This window comes from Buteo buteo, chromosome 3 (genome assembly GCF_964188355.1).
Source record: "Buteo buteo chromosome 3, bButBut1.hap1.1, whole genome shotgun sequence".
Classification (NCBI taxonomy): Eukaryota; Metazoa; Chordata; class Aves; order Accipitriformes; family Accipitridae; genus Buteo; species Buteo buteo.
Window position 1 is genome coordinate 32,858,893 of NC_134173.1, and position 22,064 is coordinate 32,880,956.

At 41.6% G+C, this 22,064-nt stretch overlaps 1 long non-coding RNA gene across 2 annotated transcripts in view; it reads left to right on the forward strand.

Moving 5' to 3' along the window:
- Window positions 1–2,366: 2,366 nt before the first annotated feature.
- Window positions 2,367–22,064, forward strand: part of LOC142029463 (uncharacterized) — a 31,077-nt gene continuing 11,379 nt past the window's right edge. The window contains exons 1-3 of one of the 2 annotated variants that reach the window (XR_012649929.1): window positions 2,367–2,468; window positions 4,250–4,357; window positions 6,377–6,682. This is a non-coding gene — a long non-coding RNA (uncharacterized LOC142029463). Of the gene's footprint in view, window positions 2,469–4,249; window positions 4,358–6,376; window positions 6,683–22,064 lie in introns of those variants that run through there. The other variant, XR_012649930.1, reaches the window with a different exon arrangement.

Below are 22,064 nucleotides of genomic sequence, written 5' to 3' on the forward strand. Positions count from 1 at the left end.
TGTGATAGTATTGTACTGATATTCAGTATGGAGGAGCTTATAGCTGCTACAACATTTTTTTGCAGGAGGTGCAGCAAAGAAATATATTCAAATTGAGGCAGAATAGTTTTAGGCTGAGTATAACAAAATTGTTATGAAATTCTGAGGACAGATGCTGCTTACCCAGGAGTTTAAATGACACAAATATGAAATTGCCAAATTGTTAACTGGAGTATGCATCCTAGCTGTTACTAGTAGAGGAATGGAAAGTGGCTGTTTGTGTTGCCAGTCTAGAGTGTCTGACTTTGTAGCAGGCAAACTGTTAGAAGCTAAGTAATGAAGATTAGGTGAGGAGACACAGGGACATGTATCATGAAAGATTGCCATTGTGGTTTTGTAGCCCTGCTTCACTATTCTACCAATTTTTCTGAAGGAGTCAGTGTAGGGCGGTTGGATGCTATGTGCTGCCTCTCCAAGAAACATGATCCACCACCATCGCCATTCATCTTATAAAATTACTGTGTTGTTCAGTAAGTGGGAAAGTTCCCTTCTGAGAAGGATGTGAGAAGTAAAAAGTTAAGTTTGCAGAGTAAAGGGGTTTTTCCACTAGGGTCTTACTAGATTAGTCTGCGTACATGGGCCTGTCAGTGTATTTATGAGAGGATGAAGGACAAGGTTGGCTTATTCAAGCAGGAAGGTCCTTTGCAGGGCAGTAGAAAAAGGTCATAATGCTTAATGACTGAATGATAAAGTGGCAGATGAAATTCTATGTTAATAAATTCAAAATAATCCATTTAGGGGGAAAACCAGCTGTGACTATGTTATTCAATGCTAGACTCCGCATTAGCTCTTACTTTTCAGGGAAGAGACCTGAAATGGTTGCAGGCAGGTCTCTGCAAATTTTAGCTCACAGCCAGTGAGTCACAGTCAAAAAGATAAATAAATTTTAGGAATGAGTAGGAAGGGGACAGACAACTAAACAGAAACCATCCCTGACTTTGCTTAAATACAGGATACATTTCTTGTTATCTGTAACAGGCCAAGTAAATAGATCTTCATTTAGTTAAGTATTGACTGATTTCATAGGAAGCCAATCCAAATTTAAAAAAGCAGGCTCAAAGAGTGATTAAAGCATCAAAATATCTAAATGAAACTTTTCCCCTCAAAAATTAAGTTTTTCGAAGTCACTTTGCAAATTGCTTCTCCAAGTCCTTGCAGCTGTGGGATTCACAGACTCCGTAAGTTGGCTATACTTAAAAAGTGTCGTGATTCATCTGTCATACCATAACTACCAAGAAACATCATGCTGTTAGGAAAACAGTCTAGTGAGCAGCCCACAACGCTTATGGAGCCATTTCAATATCTCTTAGCATGTAAAGTTGCCTGTGATCATTGAATGGGCAAACATCCTCGTTTTTTTGACATGTAATGGTATGAAGTGATGTTTAATAATGTTTTGTGTTAGAGGTTGCAAGATAACTCTAAAAATCAATTTGTAGCAAATGACACTTCATGTACAAATCATTAGTTTAAAGACAGAATATTTCAATGTTAATTTTTATTATGGGTCAAAGAGAAAGAGGATGCAAGGTGAAAAACAGAGGTAATTTTTCTTGTGAGAAGAACAGAGGTACATAGTCATGCAAATGTCATGCATATTAGCCAGAATTTTGTTAAGAGTTACCTTAGATTTATTTTCTCATTCCCCTGCTTTCTGGGACTTGAAGTGGGAGGGTCGTGTCTCCCCCTTCTTCCTGTGCAATAAATAGTTAACAACATGGACATTTTCAATGTCCTGGGGCAGGCCTTTGAGTTAACAATTAACATAGGAGAGACACCCTGTCAGTTATTGTTTCAGCCTCTTTTTCTGCAGACTGACAAAAGTATTCTGGTTCATGTTTGGCAATTTCACACTCAGAAGGATTTCTGTTAGCCAAAAGGTCTAAGTTGTTGTTATTATTGCCTTAATGTCAGCATAGATTCTGTAGGCTCTGGCAGAAATGATGAGGACAATTAGCCTTCCCTGTGCTTGAGATCTGACTGTTACACAAATTTAATCCTTAACGGTATCCACCAGTTAAACTACATAAATATGTCTAATGTATCTATATATGCATATAGATATAATGAAATCTGTATCGTTTCTTACTGCTGGACTACCAAAAGTTTTGGAAACCCATAATGATGTCTGTTGCCTTAGCAGAAGTTGCAGTAACTCTATTTATTTAGCATTATTTTTTTGGATGGGCATATTGACTGCTGTAAGTGACATCAAACTCAGGCTGAAAGTTTCCAAACTGAGACAAACTCTGCCAAAACAGAAAGAATTCTGTTATTGTTGAGCTCTAGATCCCTAATGTGCAACTCTCAAACAGCAGTGCTATGTTTTGGGAAATACTGATCAACTGGGACCCAGAAGCAGGCAACAAAAAGACGTTGCTGGCTCCAAATGGCAAATTCCCTTCTCTGAAAGGGCAAAATGAAAGGAGGTAAGGGATATTTACAGAGAGTGCTTGTTATTCCTCCTTCTTTATGCACTTCTAAATATGCAGTTTCCTATTTGAAAGAATTTCTCAGCTAGGTAAGACTTCTATTTCTTGCAACTGATCAAACTAGAGGAAAATAAAGAGAGGAATAAGATCAGCATGGCTAGTAAGAATGAGAGTGATTCTCGAGCATACCATCCAACTTCGATTATATTTTGCAATTTACTGTAAATACCCTTATGATACTTTCATATTTTGGGGGGAATTCTTCAAACTTTTGCTCAACTAACTTCCATGGGAATTTATATGAATAATGACCTCTGGATTCTTGATGTGGAAATAATTATCCTCCTACTGGATAATACCTTGTCAGCCTGTCTAGTACTACCACAGATTTCTGTGTGTGCTCAGCTAGGCCAAGCCTTGAGAAATGAAGCTGCATCATGCTGCTTTGCTTTTCTTCCATCCTAACGACTGTATACTTCTAGAAAGGGCAAACTTCATTCCTAGGCCTGGGAATGACTGATCAAATCACTCACCTTTTTTCTTCTTTTCTTTTTACTCTTTTTTTTCTGGTTAACATCTTAGATGTGTTGTTCATTCATTCTTTTTAGTGTCTGTCTTGGAATAAAAATCTACAAAGAAAAAAACCTCCCTACTTGCATCAAAATTATAATATTTCCAGTAAATGCTCACTTGCTTCCTTTGCTCACTTGTTTTATTTAAGGCATTACCAAGGTGTTGTAAAGGATAACTCATGATTGGGAGTCTGGGGATGTACATTGTGACATGATGACACTGTCCACTCTGAGATAAGAACAATGTAGACTTTGCTGCTGGCACTGTGCTGACTGGTAGGGCCATGCTTCTCGCAAGGCTGGCAAATGGAAGAGGACAGGTGCTGAGCACCGCAGTTCTGATAACAGCAGTGGATGCAGGGCATGTGTGCTCCCAGTCTTGCCTTCAGGGGCATAAAAGCTTGCATGTAGCTAGTCAAGAAACAGACATGTATCAATAAAATAAAGACAGGGTGTAATTAAACAATAAAGCATGACAAACAGTGCATTTCTAGGGAATTACAACATGCCTTGGGTGGAGTTACAAGGCATGAGGCCAAAGGTTGGATGGCTTTAATCACCCAAGACACACAGAAAACCCCTAATGCCGACAGTGCTAGAGGAAGAGTGGGATGGTGTGGGCAGTCTTTCTGCATACAGTTTAGAAGTCAAGTTTTGATTTTGTCCTATTTGGGTACAGAACTGTCTGTCTGTCCTGCACGTGTTTTGCTGTGTATGGCCTCAACTGGTTAACCTACAAGACTGCAGAATGACACTGGCACGTCCAACCAGATAGTCACTTGTTCAGCACCCAAGTAGATCTAATGTGTGGAGCAGAAAGTTCTACCCTGGATTAAGGCAGTTTTTTCCAGCCTGTGTGCCTGGGCTGGGATTTCCCTGAGTAGAGTTCAAGAGCAATGCGAGCAGCTGCTAGGTCTGGTATGGGGAACAAGGGACCGGGAGAATGAGAGGATCCTTGGGATGCTGGAAGCTGGACTGTTGAAGGGGGTCTGTGCTGAGGCTAAGGCTGGGGAGCCTTGAGATGACATATCTGGGGTAACAGACATGTTGTGACCATGGACTTGGCCAGAGAGGTCCAGAGGATGAGCTGGAAGCCAGAGTTACATTGTCCAGTGAGGTGGGACAAATGCTTTTCAGTGTGGATAATTAAAATATAATTGTGATACCACCAGGTGTCCTGATGGCTACTATTGTAATTCTGTACAGGGGGGCTGTGAGATTTCAAGAAGCTGTGAGTGGGATGGCCAGTTTCTTCTTCTTCATGCTGATCTGCTCCAAGTGACCTTTCTAAGGATCTGAAGTTCTACCCAAGAGGTAGGTATGAGGTGATGCTTGCAGGTGTAGTGTTTCTCTTACCCCGTGTTCTTCCTCTTTGTTATCTTCTGGCATTTGGCTGGAGGGATAGAAGACTTCTGCAGAGACAGAAGGCTTCTGCTGAGAACCACAGCTGGCAGCAGGATGTCGTCTCTCAGTGAGGGGCAGAAGCTAAATCCGGCGTGCTCGCTGCACGGCAGCTCCCAGGAGGGTGCGAGAGTAACAGGCTCTTGGAGAAGAGGTCTTGTGAGGTGGGAGTCTTTGTGTCATGCTGGTAATAAAGTGTTCAAAGACAGAACATGCTGATTCACAGAAGTTGAGACTGTTTGTGGGAAAGGGTTGGCTTTCACAAATATCTTGACTTGAAAACTATTGTGGAAATAAAGTTTTGGAACTGTCAGAATGTTTTGGTAGTTTCTAACTGAATGGCTTTCTCATTCAAAGTTACTTTTTGTTTTGAAAATTAAACTTAATAGCATATTTAAGAAGTTGCATTGAAAAGATATGTTTTGAAATTGTCAAAGCAAAATGTTGTCCTTGAACTCCAGGTTTTTTTTCTTTGCTCTAGGTCTTTAGCTTTGAAAATTTTAATAATTTAAACCTTTCCTCTCACCTTGAAGTGTGGAAAAAATACTGATATCTAGAAAACTCTTTACAAGGAAACCTTTTCTCTCTCAGCTTAACATAAAGTGCCACTTTAACATGGAGTAGGCCCATTTAAAAACAACAAGTTTCTAATAAATTCACTTAAAAAATAAATAAAACAATTCTATTGCTACATAAGCCACCTTTTACTGCTGCAATTAGTCTCCCACAAGTACAACCAGGTTCTCTGATTTTAAGCTTAAAATGATTACTGATGATTGTAATGCACTCAAAAGAAACCAAACACAGATGGTTAAATTTGAACAATGTTTTTCTCACACAGTATTTAATGTTCAAGAAAGTCATAAAACAAAGAAGTCCCAATTCAGTACTGTGCAGCATGTCCTGCTGATGTGTTTATTTCTGTTGCCTGGATTTTAATCACTGGGATGTGCTCACTTCAAATGTGATGCTAAACATTGCCTGTTATTATAATGCATTTCCCAGGAAAGTGCATTCTGACTAGCATGCAAAGCGCAGGAGAAAAACATAGGAGGATTATTATTATTTTTTTTTTTAAACTGGCCTTAAGAAAAACAATGGTTCATTCTTTCAAGCCCTGGATCCTGAGTCCTATTTATACTGTTACCAGTTTGGCAAAGGGAAAGGGCCTTCCAAGTGAGTGTGAATTACAGTTGTACCTACAGCCTCGCACTGCCAGCGGGCCATACTCTAAGTGTGAATTCAGCTCCTCACAACTCAGTGTCATACTTTCTGCCCCCACTGTGCCAGGAAGCTTCATGGCGTGGCTCACAGCCTTACCAATGTGCTTAGTCAAGCTTGCAGGGCAGAATCCCAGTCCCCATCTGCTCTGCATGGACGTTAAAGATACCGCTATGCTTTTTCCTAAGAGTAGTGGTTTGTTGCAGAGTTCTTGACTATAATTATGTCCCACAGTAACCGTTGTGCAGCAAGACATGAGTCAGTTGCCTACTTTCAGTCCAGCAGTGGTTGCGTTTTGGTGGTGATGCAGATTTCTGGAGCAGTGAGTGTGTTATATAGTGAAGCCTTGTTACTGACGTTCTTAGGTTAGCTGGGCTTGCTGGTTAAGCTTGTGCAATAGAAGTGCTTCTCATCACTGTGATGTCGGGGTGCCATGGTGCCGTAAGATGTATAGAACAGATATGACTGCTTTTTTCTTTATTTGTAACATTATTGGCACCTTTATAGTACTATATATAGGTTCATTATCTATTGCATTATTATCTATTGGCACCTTTATAGTACTATATATAGGTTCATTATCTATTGCATTAAAATGATGGTGGATGGTGAAGGTAGGTGGAAGGTAAAGCAGAATAGTTATGAAGGAAAGGTGGCAGCTTCTCGGCCCATATTACTGAAACTAAGACAAAATACTTTTTTTTTTGCTAGGACTGGCTAGAACCTCATCATCAGCTCTGAATCAGTCAAGCACAAACCCGATTCATTCTGTGACTCTCCCCACTTCTACTACCTTTCAAGTATTTTTTACCTGGGAAACTTTATGACAGTAGTATCTTGCAACATAAAACATTATTGTCCTACACTGTGTGCTCAGGACTTTATCATTACAGCAGAACACCAACAGCAGCAGGTTGGCAGATTTGCTGCTGAGCTGGTTGGGTCCTCCATGTCATTAGTCCATGTTACATGTGTTACCGAAACCCAGCATTCACTACTTAGCGTGGAGGTACAGAGAAAGAAAGGAAGCGCTGTTGGCAGACATCATCAGCTAGTTCTTGTCTGCGATTTCATGATGTTTAAGGCACAGCAGAGCTTTTTTCTCATTAGTAAGAGTCAGTATGCAGAAAACAGATCTCATGAAGTGCTGGTGTACTGTGTCACCCTGTTCCATCCTCATTTCAGCATCACCCACTTCTGCCTTGCCTGAAAAGTTACACACTCTGCAGGATGCCTTGGGAAGACGGATTGTTTTCATTTGCAGAGAGGTTTGCAGCAGAGCACTTTTAAAATGACATTGTAAGAAATTGCTACAGTGCAAGACCTGCTCTGACTTTTATTTATATAAAAAGAGATCAGGGTTAGGATTTCTAGTTGGAAGAAACCCATGATTTTATTAGGACAGGGGGGCTCATTCTTCTCTCTTGGCATACTATGCTCTCTGCAATCTATTTGAGAGGCAATAAAGGCGGTAATAAAGTGGCAATCAAAAACAACGCTTCAGTAGTCCTGATCTGCAGTTTGTGGGATTTCATTTGGAACTTATTTACCTAACCCCCTCCCACACAGCTGTCTGTCTTAGGCACCTCCACGAATATCTCCTCTTTGGAGTACTTGAGGCCGTCAGAATCTTGAATTTAGTTCTTTCTCATAGCAGCCTGGAAGGCTTTATTGTTGTGAAGGGCAAATGTAGAGAGGTAAGGGTATATGGGTACTACAGGTATGGAGTACAGAGATGGCAGTAATGACTCTGGAGCCAGGAGCGATACATTTGTGTCAGTGCCACATTATACCAGGTTAACTGACCCCCCAAAGAAGAAACCTGTATTTCTCATGGATTTGCTGGGGCTGGGGGACTGTCCTGCCACCAGATCTGAGTGAGAACTTCTCCATGTCTCTGCACCATGCTGTGCTGCACTGCAGCCAAACGGTGCCCTGGGGTGTCAGAGCTGTCAGTGTTTGGGTGCTCTGAAGTGCAAAGCAGATACGTCTGAGTGACTTATCTCACAGCAGCTGAACGTGCCTCCTGAGGTCCCTTCCAACCTGAATTACTGTATGATCCTGTGATCCCTCGTTTCACAAGTCCAGAGCTATTGCTGCAGCCACTAGGCAATCCTTTCCTTCACCCCACAGCTGTGGTTAGCTGGCTACACTGACAGTAGGACAGTAGCTGACACTGACAGCAATGCTTCTCACCTGGTAATACAGCTGAGCAAATAGTTCAGAATGAAGTTGATGTATTATCTTTTATTGGCAGGCATATAATAAAAGCAAGATATGTATAAGCTGCTCATAATTTTCTCACATTCATTATTTTACATATTTTAGGGAGCTGTGTTTCACAGATCTTTTCTCTGTGTGTTGATTATGAACCATTCTGTGAGCATCACCAGGCTTCTTGATTGCTACTTTGTAATTAGGTACCAGGACTTTGAAGATCTTGTTACTGACCTAGCTGGGACAAGTTCACAGCATTGCTGGCATTCATAATCCCGAGTGGATAGGTTGGATGCTTTCTCTTATTCCTCAGGATGGCAAGATTGACATATACTTTCTGCAGGTTTTCATGCCAGTAGATACTGACCTGGATGTGACCAAGAAAGGCTGAAGAGAGGACTGAATGATCATAAATTCAAAATTACACACACAGAAAAGGCTTGTTTCTCAGTTTCCTCTGTTTTATGTTACTGCTCTGGAAGTCTTTTTCCTTTCCCTCTCTATTTTTGCACATATCTTCTGTTGGGCCGGAACATATTTAAAGGGAAGAGCTGAACAGCTAGTAATAGAAATACTGTATGTTTTTTGTATGCATAGGTAGTTTTCTGTCTCTGGAGGCTAATAGATTTAAGGTCCTAGGCTAATTGTTATATACACAACTGATGGAAAATTGGGACACAGTTGACCATGATTATGAACTTATGCAGAGCATTTCCTTCAGTTTTCACTCTTCCAGCATAAGTGTGGGATTCTGTGTTCCTTGCTCAAGCAAAGTCCTGCTGTGCAGCTGAGTCAAGGTAATGGGCTGTTGCCTGAATGAAGACTGCAGCATTTAGAAATATAGGGCAAAGCAGATTTTCTACTCTTTATTGACTTTCTTCCTTACTGTGGGATTTGAGCACATCCCAATCTTTAATACATTTCTCTTTGTAACATACTTTGGGATGGAGGACAATGTTATCATCCCAAATCTGCCTATAGGGAATTGACATGGGTAGAGGTGAAAAACTTTAAAACATTCAGGTTTCCAGTGGTACAGATGGGACCTTAATTGGGTGCCTCACTCTCATAGTTAGTAGCTAGACATTTTTAAAAATGCCCCTAGAGACGTCTCTGAAAATCAGCAACGTGGCAGAGCAGGGACTTGAACCCACCCTGGTGTCCCGGATGCTTAGCTAGTGCTGCAAATGCTGGTTTATCCTTCCTGTCCTAACACTGTACTTAGTCTTGTCACTGCTGCCTTTGATTTAGAAGGGCCGCTCTGAATAGAAAGACTGTACTCGGGGTGAGTAATGGTGGTGAAATTGGTCTGTCTTTTTAGTAGCTGATTTTTAAGCCTGAAAAATCTGGCATCTTCACAAATTGTGAATCAGTGCATCCAGCTACAGATGTTATCCTCTGCAAATTGAGGATCCTGTACCCAGCCGTAGTGCTGTTGAACTACAGAAATGCTATCTGAAAGTGATTCCTATTTCTGTGGCATGCAGAAGATACTTGCTTTCTCTTTGTAGAAGCAAAAGATCAGAGAAGGTAAAAAGCAAACTAGACTAACACAAAGGAAGGGGAAAAAATGTGTTCAAAAGACCTCTGTCTCTCCCTGGCTTCCTGCTCCCTCCCCCTGCCCCCCGCCTCCTCTTCCTTCTGTCTCTAAGGGTTAAATATGCAAAGGGAAAAAATTGCTAGACTTTATGTCTGTGCTTGGTGGGAACTATTAAATTACGGCTGGATGTTTTTAATTATGCCACACATAAATGCCTGAACACAACAGTGTTTTAATCCAAATGTGAGCCTCATTTATGTGTGTTCTGTGTTTGCTCTGAAATGCACTGGCTGGCACTTGTTTGTGGTGGCCCCTTTGTGGCATTGTAACAGTGTAGGGTTTTCCCCCCCTCCTCTTTTTTTTTTCCCAAGTGCGAGGATGGGAGCTAGTGCTGGCGAGGGGGAAAGGAAATGGGTAATAAAACAGAGAGCTAAGCGGCTCACTGGAGCCAGCGATGCTGGGATCTGGTTAATTGCTCCGAAATGAAAAAGATTCGGGGGTTTTCATGAAATCCCATAGGTGCATTTGCCAAGCCTCAAATATTAGATTGAATTACAGTTCCTAATTCCTCCCCCCTTTTACCCACAGCCATGTGTCTTATTTCTTCCTAAGGGTTGTCCACTTTTCAGAGCAATGAATATAAGAGGGAAGCTGAGTAAGGACTGCCTGCTTGCTTGTTTTACACCTTCCCCACCTACATCTTTTCCTAATCCTACCTTTTATTAAAAAACAAGAAATCTCTCTCTCTCTCTCCTCCAGTGTATCCCGATCTGTTTGTGGATTTGAGGTTGAAATGTTGCCTATATATTCTGCCTCGCAAGGGACTGCGGGGAGAGTGTGCCGAGGAAGACTGTCTCTGTCCCTTGTTCTCTACACCCACGCACTAGCTAAGCATAATATAATCCTTTTCTGCGTAGCCACCAAGACTTGTTTTTTTAAAGGGGCTTTGACCTGTCCCTCTCATTTTCAGGAATAATTTTACATTGGCAGTTAGTTGTGCCAGCATTTTTACTATCCCACAATGGGATTTTAGCACCTGATTTGTGGGTGTAAGGGGACTTCACTGGGAAATTACATCAGTGGCGTGGCTCAGAGGAGTAACTGTCTCCGAGATCAAATCCTTAAATGGTAGGATTGGCACCCACAAAACTGAAGCTGGAGCTGAGACTCTCTTGCGTATAAATTATATCCACAAATCAAGATGCAAGCCCCATTTCTGACAGTTATTGTGTTTTGTTAACCAGTGAACAATGTATATTTTCTCAGCCTGGACATTTCAAGATTACAAAAAGTGCACCTTGGTTATTCAGCTGGTATCTGATCCAAGTGTTGTTTCTCTTCTTGTGAGGAACTGGAGATCTTTCCTCTTTCTTCCACCCTGGAGCTGGGAAGGCCCTCTGAGTCATCTAGGTCTGTCCCAGCCTTGGAACAGACCTTTCTGCTGGAAATTTCTCTGGCATGTTTTTCTGAGCTGATTGCTCTGGTGTTCTCAGCATCCCCCCACAGGTAGAGAATTCTGATGCATTTCTTCAGGGACCTTTTTTTTTTTTTTGCCTTTTGCTTTTGTTTCAACCTTCTTTTTGTGTTTTGGGTAAAGGCGTTCCTGCATGCCAGCCCTCCGTCCTTGTGGAAGTTCTTGTTTCCTACACGCCTGTGTTATTTCTCACCTTCCTCATACCATTTATCAGTGGAAGCTCCCCTGGAAATGAGTGTCTGAAGTGTTACTTCAAAATTTGCATGCACATTAGCGATTAAATGTAAGTTCCTACTTTCAGTCAGCTGTGATTATTTTAAATAATTAAAAATTAAGAGCCCCATTTCCCACTCAAAGGCAAGAAGGATTTGAGCCACTGTTTAGCTGGCAATGTCTACCCAGCTCCTCATGCAGCCTCTGTTCTTAGGCGCTAGTCTGGGTTGCTTCGCTTAAGAAAGCAGAGCAACTAAGGGCATGCTCTAGTAAAGCATGCTTTGATACTTCTGCTGTTTCCTTGTACGTGATCTCATGATGCATTGCTGTGGGGAGATCTAACTGTTCTGCCAACTTGTTTTCAAGAACTGTTTTCAAAGAGAATGGTTTTAAATTGCTCACTTGGGGGGTCATTTATTGTCTATTTTTTTAGTGCTGGGTCCTCAGGCATTTGAGGGTGAAATCTCTATTGTTCACCCCACCTCCAAAATGATCAGAAATCACGGATTTTTATTTAGCCACCCACTGTCTTTTGACCTGAATACTTCAGTTTTTATTTCCCACCCAGTCCCTTCCTAATGTTAGCCACAGTCTTCCCATCTCGCTCTCACCCTGTAGGGTAAGGAAATGTGGTTTCATCCATGAATGACATTAATGCCATTGTGTGAATCATTAGTGGATCCAGCATCACAAGCCCTAGGGGATCAAATACTTGCAAACCACTAGAGAGAGATTCTAATATCAAATACGTGGCAGGAATCATCCTAGCTCGAAGAAAACAAAACAACCCTATTTAATACCCAGAGAAGGTCACGGTGCTTAGAGAGAGCAGAGAGCTTGTGTAATGGCCTTGAGGGGCCCAGTGGCAACCATCCTGCTTCTCCCTTCTGTCTGCAGCCCCTCTCACCTCCCCTCCTCCCTTTCCAACCAACTAACCAGTTCCTTCCCACTTGTGGCATATAATGGCAGTATTTGAAGCCCTGACAAGGCAGTTGCCTTGTTCTTCCTCAAAACAAACAAACAAAAAGTCAAGATGAAGCATGATTAACTCAGAAAAAAATTAATAAAGACAAAACCTGAGCTTTTGTGGAGGGGGGTAGGAGAGGAAGAACTGAACACCTGCTGCGCTGCTGCAGTGCCATCTACATTGCCCCGGAGGCTGCAGTTAATTCTACCTTTGCTGGTCTTTGTGCGGGTATTTCTGCTTTGCCTTAGCCCTAGGTAGAAGAGAGCACAGGGTTGTCTCGCAGCCCAAGGAAGAGCATAAGATGTAACCTTGTGACTGCTTGCTGGCACCTCCGATGATCCCAGCACTTAAGTATGTGTTCAAAAAATTTTTTTTTGTCTAATGGCAGGTGCTCACATTCAAAAATTTTGGCCAAACATCTGCTGGGATGTAAACACACAGGGCATATTTGGCTGTTGGCTCCTGCAGTATGCATTACCTGTGTAAGAACAGGAATACTGTGCAAAAGCAGAGGAAAGCAGATGGGAGTGCTCTGTTATGCATAACAGGACACAGACTTCCCTTAATGACCTCATCCTGGTAACCTTGAAAAGAAAATTCAAAGGTATCACAAACTCCTTTTCTGTGGAAACAATTATTCACAAATATCAGGCATCAATACTTCACATTCACTGCAAAAATTAGGCGGTTAATAAATATGGGCAGTCTATCCAAGTAATTAACCGGCATAGCTAGAGCCTGCTGTGGTGCAAGTGGCAAACCTAGAGATGTGTAAAACATCTTAAAATAGCTGTTGAAATATTTGTGTAAAATTGTATTTTTTTCAAGAACCTACATTTCATTTCTTTTCCCTTGTGCCCTATGAATTAAAATATTGGAATATGGGAATCTCCAGTCCCAGAGGGTGGTCGTGGTGGCAGAACTGAAGGGAGGGTTAATTAATTTTATCAGGTATACAGAACAAGCTTGAAAGAACTTGAAATCAGCTAGGTTGGTTTTAACTATATTCATGTCTGAAACTCTTTGCAAAGTAAACCTGATCATTTGTATTGGAGTTCTTACACCCCATCTCCAGAGCTAATAGAGGTGACAAAGCAATGCGGAGTGGAAAAATTAAACTCAGTATTCTGAGAAATATCAGGTAACACTCTGAATTTTCAAACTCTTCGATGCTGACATCTGTAAACAGAGATTCTGTAAGTTTACTTTTTGAAGCTCATTGCCATAGTGAACTTGTTAGTTCTCTGGTAACTATGAAGGTTTTGCCAGCAGTGATGTCAGACTCAGAATTAAAAGTATGTGTGGAACAGATAAGATAAAAGGTGCCTTTTTTCTTCTTTGAACATCGAGAGTTTTCTGGTTGTAGTTTCTCGAACTTGTTGAAGTTAATACATGATAACACAAACTATTTTGGGACAGGGAAAGATAATCCTTCAGGCACAACAACAAAAAAACAAAATAAAGAGAAAGCACCTCCCACCCAGACCCTACGTATATGGAAGATTGATTTTCTGTGTGCATGGTTAAATAAATGTCTTAATTTATTAAGCAAAGACTTATGGAAAAAAAAGAAAAATGATAAAAATAATGTTTAATCCATGCATATGGCTACTACAGAGTCTTTTTGAATAATGGATCTTTTCCTGCACATCAGTGTTACTACAAAACTGGAAAAGCATCAGAGGAATCTTTCGCTTGCTGTATGAGCCTTGGGAAGTTAAGTACTGAGATGAGGCTAGGATATGTTTTCCCAAACTGTGAAACTTTGATAAAAATAGGGCTGAAAATGGCTGTATAAGGTAATAGATAGGTACAAGCCCTCACTGGTGAAATCTCTGATCAGGATCAGCAATGTTCCATTATTTATCAGGAACTTGGAAATGCTATGATGTTTTAAAAATTCAACTAGATACTGTCCCTAACTGGATATCTCTCTACATACTGTATCTTTTGCTATTTCTACCGTAACTTATATGAACTATAGTATAAGTAGTGAAAATACAAACAGTAGCCAAGACATTTTTAAGTGATAACTTCTATTAATAAGGTACAACATAGACTTCAAGGTCTATGAGCATTCCTTAACAAGCAGAAGCTTATGTGGTAACTGAATAGTTTCATGGTTTCTAAAAAACTGTTTAAATCAGTGGACTTAAAGCAACTCCTGTCAAAGTCAGAGAGAATTTTACCAGTGGAAACAGAATTAAGCCCCAAAGAGATCATTTTTTCAGCACCTTTGCAACTTTTCATCTGGCACCATTGAAGGCAATGGAGAGGTTTTAATTGACTTTGGTGCATAAAGGGATGTTAGTTGTGTAACCCAAGATATCTCATATGTGCCAAAGAATAAAAGAAATTTAGAATGAGACCAGTTTTGCTGTAATGGTGATGATATAATACTCAAGAGCAAACAACTAATAACCTCTTCTTAAAACAAGAATCCATCATGAATGCTCTAAGACCAAAGGGAAAATTTGCCTCTGGCCTCTGGGATTCCCTGCTGGGCAATGAAAAGAGGAGCTATATCATGCAGAAAACTATGAGGAAAGAGGAAAAGCCCTCAGGGGTAAAAAGCCTCTTTCCTCCTTGCCTCCCCTCCCCTCCCGCATAGCTATCTTTACTGCTTGTGCACAATTCCATTGAGAAAAAACAGTTCATGATTGAACAAACTGAGAAAGTGCTAGTTCAGGCGGCCTCTTCTTTCCTTTCATAGATTAATGGCAACTGAAAATGAAAGGATTATTTAAGGCCACTTGGGCAATATTAAGTACTGCGATTGTGTGAGTCTAGGATCACATGTAGCCTGGAAACTAAAGGCAGCAAACCACATTAGGTTAGTGTAGGTGGACACCTAGGTTATGAAACAGGGAGTTCTTGGATTTGCTTGTCAGTAGTTCAAGAATTGCCTGTTTTGAAGATGGAAATGAAGTAAATGGTGGTTTGCAGTCAGCCTTTCTGTGCTGGGACAGGAGCTGCCTTTTGAGTATCTCACTTTGCCTTTTGCCTCTCTCTGTATCAGCAAAAGGTTCTACCTGCTCTGTATCTCCAGTTCTGGACCGGTACAAGTGTGCCAGTGTCAATTCATCGTTGCTGTGAGAAAGCTGAATTGGAGAAGTGAGCTTTATATTAACTTGCTGACATGAGATACATGCTTATTCTGTTACCCCATGGATGTGAGTTGCGTAGATGGAAGCTTGCTGTCAGACCTCGCAATGTTCTTAGATTTATTATCTGACAGTTTGGTTGTGCCCACGGAGCTTTGCATTTATGGGCAATTGTGTCTGTAAGAAAGGGTAGGGGTGTGAAAGTGCATATCTCTAATGTAAAGCAGTGTAGAAATCCCTGAACCACCATCAGATGAGCTAGCTTGGGATCTGAAAGCTTTGGTATAGCTCTACAGCTGAGATAATTAGTCCTCCTAGGGGTGGGGGAAGGACCCAGGGCTAGTTTGCTTTGGTGCCATACAGTACTAACATGACTACTGCTGGTAAAGTCTGAGCTGGTGATGGTTCATTATGCTGTGTCAGAATGAAGCTGGCAAAAATTTGGATGGAACTAGATCTGGAAATCTCTTTGCATTAGATTGTTGTATGAACTGACATTTGTTTGGATGAGTTAAGTGAAAGGATTTAATATAAGTCTGAGAACTTCCAATGGTATCTGCGAGGCCTTTGGTCTTTCCAAGCATGTAGTACCCCTGTAGAGGAAGAAGCTTCACTGATACTGTCTGGAAAATGACTGGAGGAAAGTAAACAGAAATAAGCAGCGGAAGACCACTGCATTATTTTTTGTACTTGAGAAAGTATGTTGGTAGATAGTCTCCATCCCAAATTGTGCTAACTAATTCTGCAGTCCATGCACCCCTGTGCTTCAGGAACCTGGTTGCCAGTGATCATATGTAAGAGCTTTCATTTGGGATGGGCATTACACAGTGCTGGTGTCATATGGGACTTGTGACTCTCTTCTTGCACAGACTAGGTATTCTTTACTTTGTGCAAGATAAAGGCCAAATCACAGATCGCTCCCAAGTGTACTGGCCATGTTACACTGTGTGTTCTCCAGATACAGCTCTGGGTTCTCGAGAGTTTAGAACTGACCTTGGAAAAGGTATACAGAAATGATTTAAACAAACAACGGGGAGTGGGAGGAACGTACCTCTGCACAGAATACTTTGTCTGTGTCTTCCCACCCACTTCTTTGTCTCTAGTAAACCCTTACTGCTTCTTTCTTCCTTGTTTGTTACAGTTTTGGATGTCTCGCTGCATTGATATTTCCAATTCTGGATATTTTGAGTCTTACTAAGAACAGAAAAAATGGGTGGAATGAGAATTTCTATGATTTTCATGTACAGATGGTGGTGGTGTTCATGTTTAGCTGTTAGTTAATAAAAAAGCCCCTGAACCCCAGGCTAAGGTTTTTCAAATGGGCCCAGGCTCACTTTCCCCTTTTATCCAACCTTTATTCTTTCAGGCTAGGAGACATTCTTTCCTATGTGTGAAGAAGTGATTGGTTTCCTTCCCAGTCTGGATCTACAGCAGTCTCCTGAATTATTTTGTCTAAGGTTCTTGTAAAGAGAAGCAGGAATTTTTGTTCCCCCTCCCTCATGCAGAAGTGCAGGTTTTGTTCTTGCTGTCTCTGCTTTGAGCAGTGAGGAAGAGAAATCCCTTCCTGGCAGTTGAAAGGACAGACAATTCAGAAATATAAATGTGTAAAGGAGGGTGCGTGTGGGTCATTCTTATATCACGCCAGTGTAAATCAGCAGTGGGGTCAGAGTAATATATGCTGCATCACTTGGTGGGAAACCTACTTGCCCCCATGCCCATGTTTTCTCACAGGAGTTTGGCTCAGTTATGTCCCAAATTCTTGTTGGACTGCTCTTCTCATGCCAGAATATTCTTTGGAAGGAAACCCAGGCCAAAATAAAGCAGAGCCACACTTCAGCAGGTCCCACAAGCAGCAGGAGGCACAGAATGGAGACAAGTGCTGTGGAGAGTCCTATCCCAAGGTTTGGGCTCAGGGACCACCAGACCCAAGGCTATGGCGTCTTGAGAAATGAGCGTACTGGAAAAGGGATAGTCATTTCACTGGCTATGCTAAACATTACACAGCTAGTGCTAACTATAATACGCTCTGAAAACTCTAATAACAAATTTTGGCTGGATTTATTAGTTGTAGGGCAGGAGCCAAGTTAGCTCTTACTCAATCTTGATGTGTTTGGAGCAATCTCATCTTTATATGTCTGGAACTTTGTTTTTCTGACTCGGTTTCTTTGTATCTTCAATAGTTTTTATCAAACTGTAACAATGACATTCTTTCTCTAACTTGGCTTAGGATCAGAAAAGGGGCTCTTAATCATACATGTTTTGTTAATGGGCTTTTCTTTTAATTTTCTTATTCAATTAACAAAGAATCTCTAGTCTTTAAAGTTTGCAATTAGCCTTTTCCTGCCTACTCAGGAAGTGCTTGGCTTCCATTTTTCAGAGTAATTATAACTTTTCCATTAATTTGGTAGCTGTGATAGCACTTGACTCCTCTGATGCATGCACTCACCCACCCACCCACTCACATACAATGACACCTTTAAGGGGGGACATAATGTGTCCATAGAGGTAAACCTGATAGTGACACGTGCAACAGAGGCCACCTAACCTCTGGTGTAAGTCACAGCTCTCAGTTTTTTGTAACTTTGCCCATTACCCTTGCAGAAAACTTCTGTGTGTGTCAAGTTGACTTTTACACATGGAAGGTTTCAGTGAAGTTGGTTTAACCCTTATCAAGAAGGGAGCAAAGGGTAATAATAAGTAATTTTGGCCTATGACAGTATTATTTTCTCTGTTTCTTTCTGTCTCTGTTTTTCTGTCTCTGTCTCTCTCCCATTTCTTTTCCTGAGAGATCTTACATTTTCCTGTCCTGTAAAAGCCCACACAAATCTAACTGACTTACGAGCAAATTATCTTTATACCTGCTCCTTGGATCACATCAGATGTCTGCTGCTAAAGTTCCTGAATGTTCTTTGTACAGATCACACAGCTGGCTACAGTTCAGTTAAAGTTTACAAAGTTAGCTAAGGATGATCTCCTATATTAAAGGCTCTGGTCTAAAATGCTGTTAGAACTGTGATACATCTTTGGATCTACCACAGACTTTGTATCTGACAGATGTCAAAGTGACTCTATGGAATATAGGGAAGATTACGTATAATTTCTATAAATTTAAGCCTCACTAAAATATTGTTTCTAGGATATGTGTGAATATTACTGCCACGCTTAACGATGGTTTTGTTTGTAATTTTAGTTATTAGTAACTTCTTCACTAATAGCAATGACTATGGCCTATGACAAGATTATATACCCCTCCTCCATATTTTTATAGGGCATTTTGCTATCTGTTGGCTGAGATAAAGTTAATGAGAATTTTTTAAAGATGCATGAGATTTTTGTACTTTCAATTATGAATTAAAGGCATAATTAAGGTTTAGATGCTCTGAAGCTGTGTATCCTCACAGAAATGGTACCTTTTCGTATCATACTACTCATTATATTTTATAAGTAATTATAATTATAAGTAATTTGATTCAGGATGAGTGGTCATTTCTGAGTTTTGTTTTCTGGAGCATATTTTATGATAAGCAATGATACATGCTTTCTACTGTAACACCTTATAACTGCAGTGGTATTTTTTGTGAATATATGCACCTGCAGCTGTATCTGTAGAGAGTACATGTATATCCAACAAAAGCAAAGTGTGTGATGTAAATATGTATGTACATAGCACATGTATATGATATACATTTGATTTATTGTAGCATCTAGCTGTATGTATTGTACCTGGGCAAGGAGGCAAAAGATCCTGGTAATTCCAGGGCCTGATTCACCAGTGCACTGCGATTGCTTTGCAGTGCTTTGGTCATGCAAAGTAATTGTAAACCTGGCTTTACTGGGCAGTTAAAGTGGGTTTACAGCTGTCTTGTGTCAGGAAGCTGAGCAAAGCAGGCAATGAATCCGGCACAGCACTCCTACTATTTTGGTGTGGTGGAAGCCGCTCCCCAGGCAGCCTTTCCACCAACCTACCTCACCGCCAGCGGAGCAGGGTGATAGTTGGAGCAATTTCTGTTTCCACAGTACGATACAATGCGACTCTTTGAGACCTTCAGTGAACTTCAGCATGTCCAAATTTGATTGTAGGAGCGGTCCTGCTTGCTTACAAGTCTAATCCTACTCGGCGGGAGCGAGTACCACCACCCTGTCTGCCTCCACTCTGCACAGAGCAGTGTGGGCTGCGGTGGGTTTCTGTGCTTCGCTGCCAGGGGGGCTGCTTTGCCGTGATGCCTACCAAAGTATCTGCATCATATCTGCAGCACAGAATGGGGAGGGAGAACAAAGCAGGTAGAAATACCCCTGCCCACATTGCTTTTCAGCATCGGTTTCTGAACAGCAGTGGTTTTTCTTCTGAAGGGTAGCGCTGGAGGGCAGTTGGTGCTTTTGCGCCCGATAACTCTTCCTTTGTCCTGCTCAGCTGTTCCTCCATCAGTGCTGCCAAATAAAGGCTGAGCTGTACTACAGCTCACCCTGGGGCGTCCAGGCTCTCAACTGCAGCGACTTGCTGCAAAAAAAAAAATAAAAAAAAAGAAATGAAATAGGAAAAAAAATTACATAAACCCTAATAAATAAGTGCAAAATAAAAATACACACACAAGACGCTCTGCACACAATAGCTGGAAAGCAGGAGTGCAGCGGTGTTTTCCTCTGTCAGTGGGTCAGTGTGTTCTGTAAGCACTTCCATCCTGTCGAGTCCCTGGTTGGTCTCCACCTGCTAGCCGGCTCACTCGAGAGGCAGCGCTGACCTGGCCGCTCCCTCATTTTGCTGGCGCCAGCGGCTTGATGGGCCTTGCACTTTGATTATTTGTGTTAACAGTTAATTTAGCACCACGGACACGTGTGCCAAAGCTGCCTCCACTTCCTGCAGCCTTCCAACAAATGGGACTTTTATGAGATGCCTTTCACAGCTCCCCCGCCTCCTCCAGCTCAACTCCTTTGCCTCTCTTCCCCCCCACCCCTCCCCTGCTTTCCCTCCCCACCTCGCCGTCTCAATCTCAGCTGTAATCTTTTCTACATCTTGCAGGAAAAGAGCTATTTCTGGCAGCTCTGTCTCTAACACTCGCCCCACTCAAACTGATTTAATGGAGATTTATAGACGCGAGGCTATGCAGCTCTGAGGCGCTTTCCTGAAAAGTTTTTCTGTGCCTGTGTTACGTATGGAATTTATTTATTTAATGTTTGGTGTTGCAGCTACACTGTCAACTGTTAGCGTGACATATTCCACGTACTTTTTTTTTGCACAAGGACTCCAGCGAAATCCTGTTACACAGCACATTTCTGGTCCAATTCATCCCAGCTGCTAACTTTACCAAGCTAAAATCTGACACCCAGGTCCAATTTCATTAAACCCCAGTCAGCATGGTTCTTTGTGATAATACTGACTCTTGTCTAAGGCAATATGTATTTTGGCTCACAGCTACAAATAAATCCTATCATAAGTACCTTCTTCCTAGTACACAGCACACTGCAATAGTCCAAAAAAAAAGCAGCTTCTGTAAGAAGTCGCGGAGAAGAGAGACTATTATAATTTATCATGATTTTCCAAGTAAGCTTTCTGCTATCTTAAGAAATTATGTTCTCCAAAAATAAATGAGAACTGTAGTTGTATATAACACCAAAACTGCTGTTTCTGCTGTTGTTCCAGCTTTGGTTGATGCAGAGAAGCCCAGGCTGGTATGTAGGGGGCTGTATATTTACAGCCCAACACACATAGCATGTTTATTCTGTTTTACCCCTTCCCAACTGCCCAAGTACTAAAATTAGCATTAAATATTCAGAACAGAGCCAGATAAACAAAAGGAAATGTATTGTTAAAACTCCCACTTCATCTCCATTATTGGAGGGTGGTTTGTGTAAGTGCTGAAGAGCATATATGCTAGCGGTGGGACTCCTCCAGCAGGCCAACATCCCCGCCAGTCCCACTTAACCCCCAAGTGAGACCTGGCTTTCGTGTGGACTCTCAGCCTGAGGGTTTGTCTCACTCGATCTCTTTCACTGTCCGGGAGCGGTGGCACACACGGCCCGTCCCCTGTCTGCTCACAGTGTCCCTCCCCATCCTGCCAAGCGCTCCAGGTGGCTGCATCTCTGCTGGCTTCGGGTGTAGGATTCTCCTCATCTGAGCTGCTTTCAGGAGCTGGGGCATAAAGCTGTTTCCCAGCAGCTCCCCTGAGTGAAAACGCGTTTCTTTTGTAAATGAAACCGAATGAGCTAAGTGTAACCTGTGAAGAGGTCGAGCACAAATCCTGTACTCTCCTCATCTTCAAAACAAACACTGTGTGAGCCAGGATCCTGCCTGCTCCGCTGCCTCCTGCTTGTATAACAAATGATATTTTGAAATAATGCCATGGTGTATTTTTAAATATCAAATTTTGCTGTGTTTTTAAATTGCAGCTTCCCTTTGGTCAAGAAGGTTTTATCCCTGTATTTAATGTTTTGTTATTATGGTCTCTTTTAAGCTCCAGGACAGCATATTTTGGAGGTTGCTGCTTAGGCTGAGGCAGGTACTTTCCTGCTGGATTTTTTGTGACACCAAGGAAAAAGTTAACAAGTTGGAAGAATACAGGTAATACCGTACCAGATCAGACCAGTTGTGCCTTGAGACCAGTATCTTGCTCTGAGAGTAGCTAATCCTGGATGACAGGTTTTTTTACAAATTAAATATACTTTGAGAATTATTATCTTGTGTAAGGGTAGCAGTTCTGGAAATTAAATGGGTTTTCCATTCTGTGCCATTGTACCGCACATGGCTTTCAACTTTTGGGGAATTTACATTTGTTCTGGTCAGTAACGGGGTTTTACAAAAGACCTAGGAAGTGTTGAAATTGCAAGTTCGTGTTGGACCAAGTGTTGCAGTAACATGGTGTTTCAACACTGTGTACGTCATGAACCTG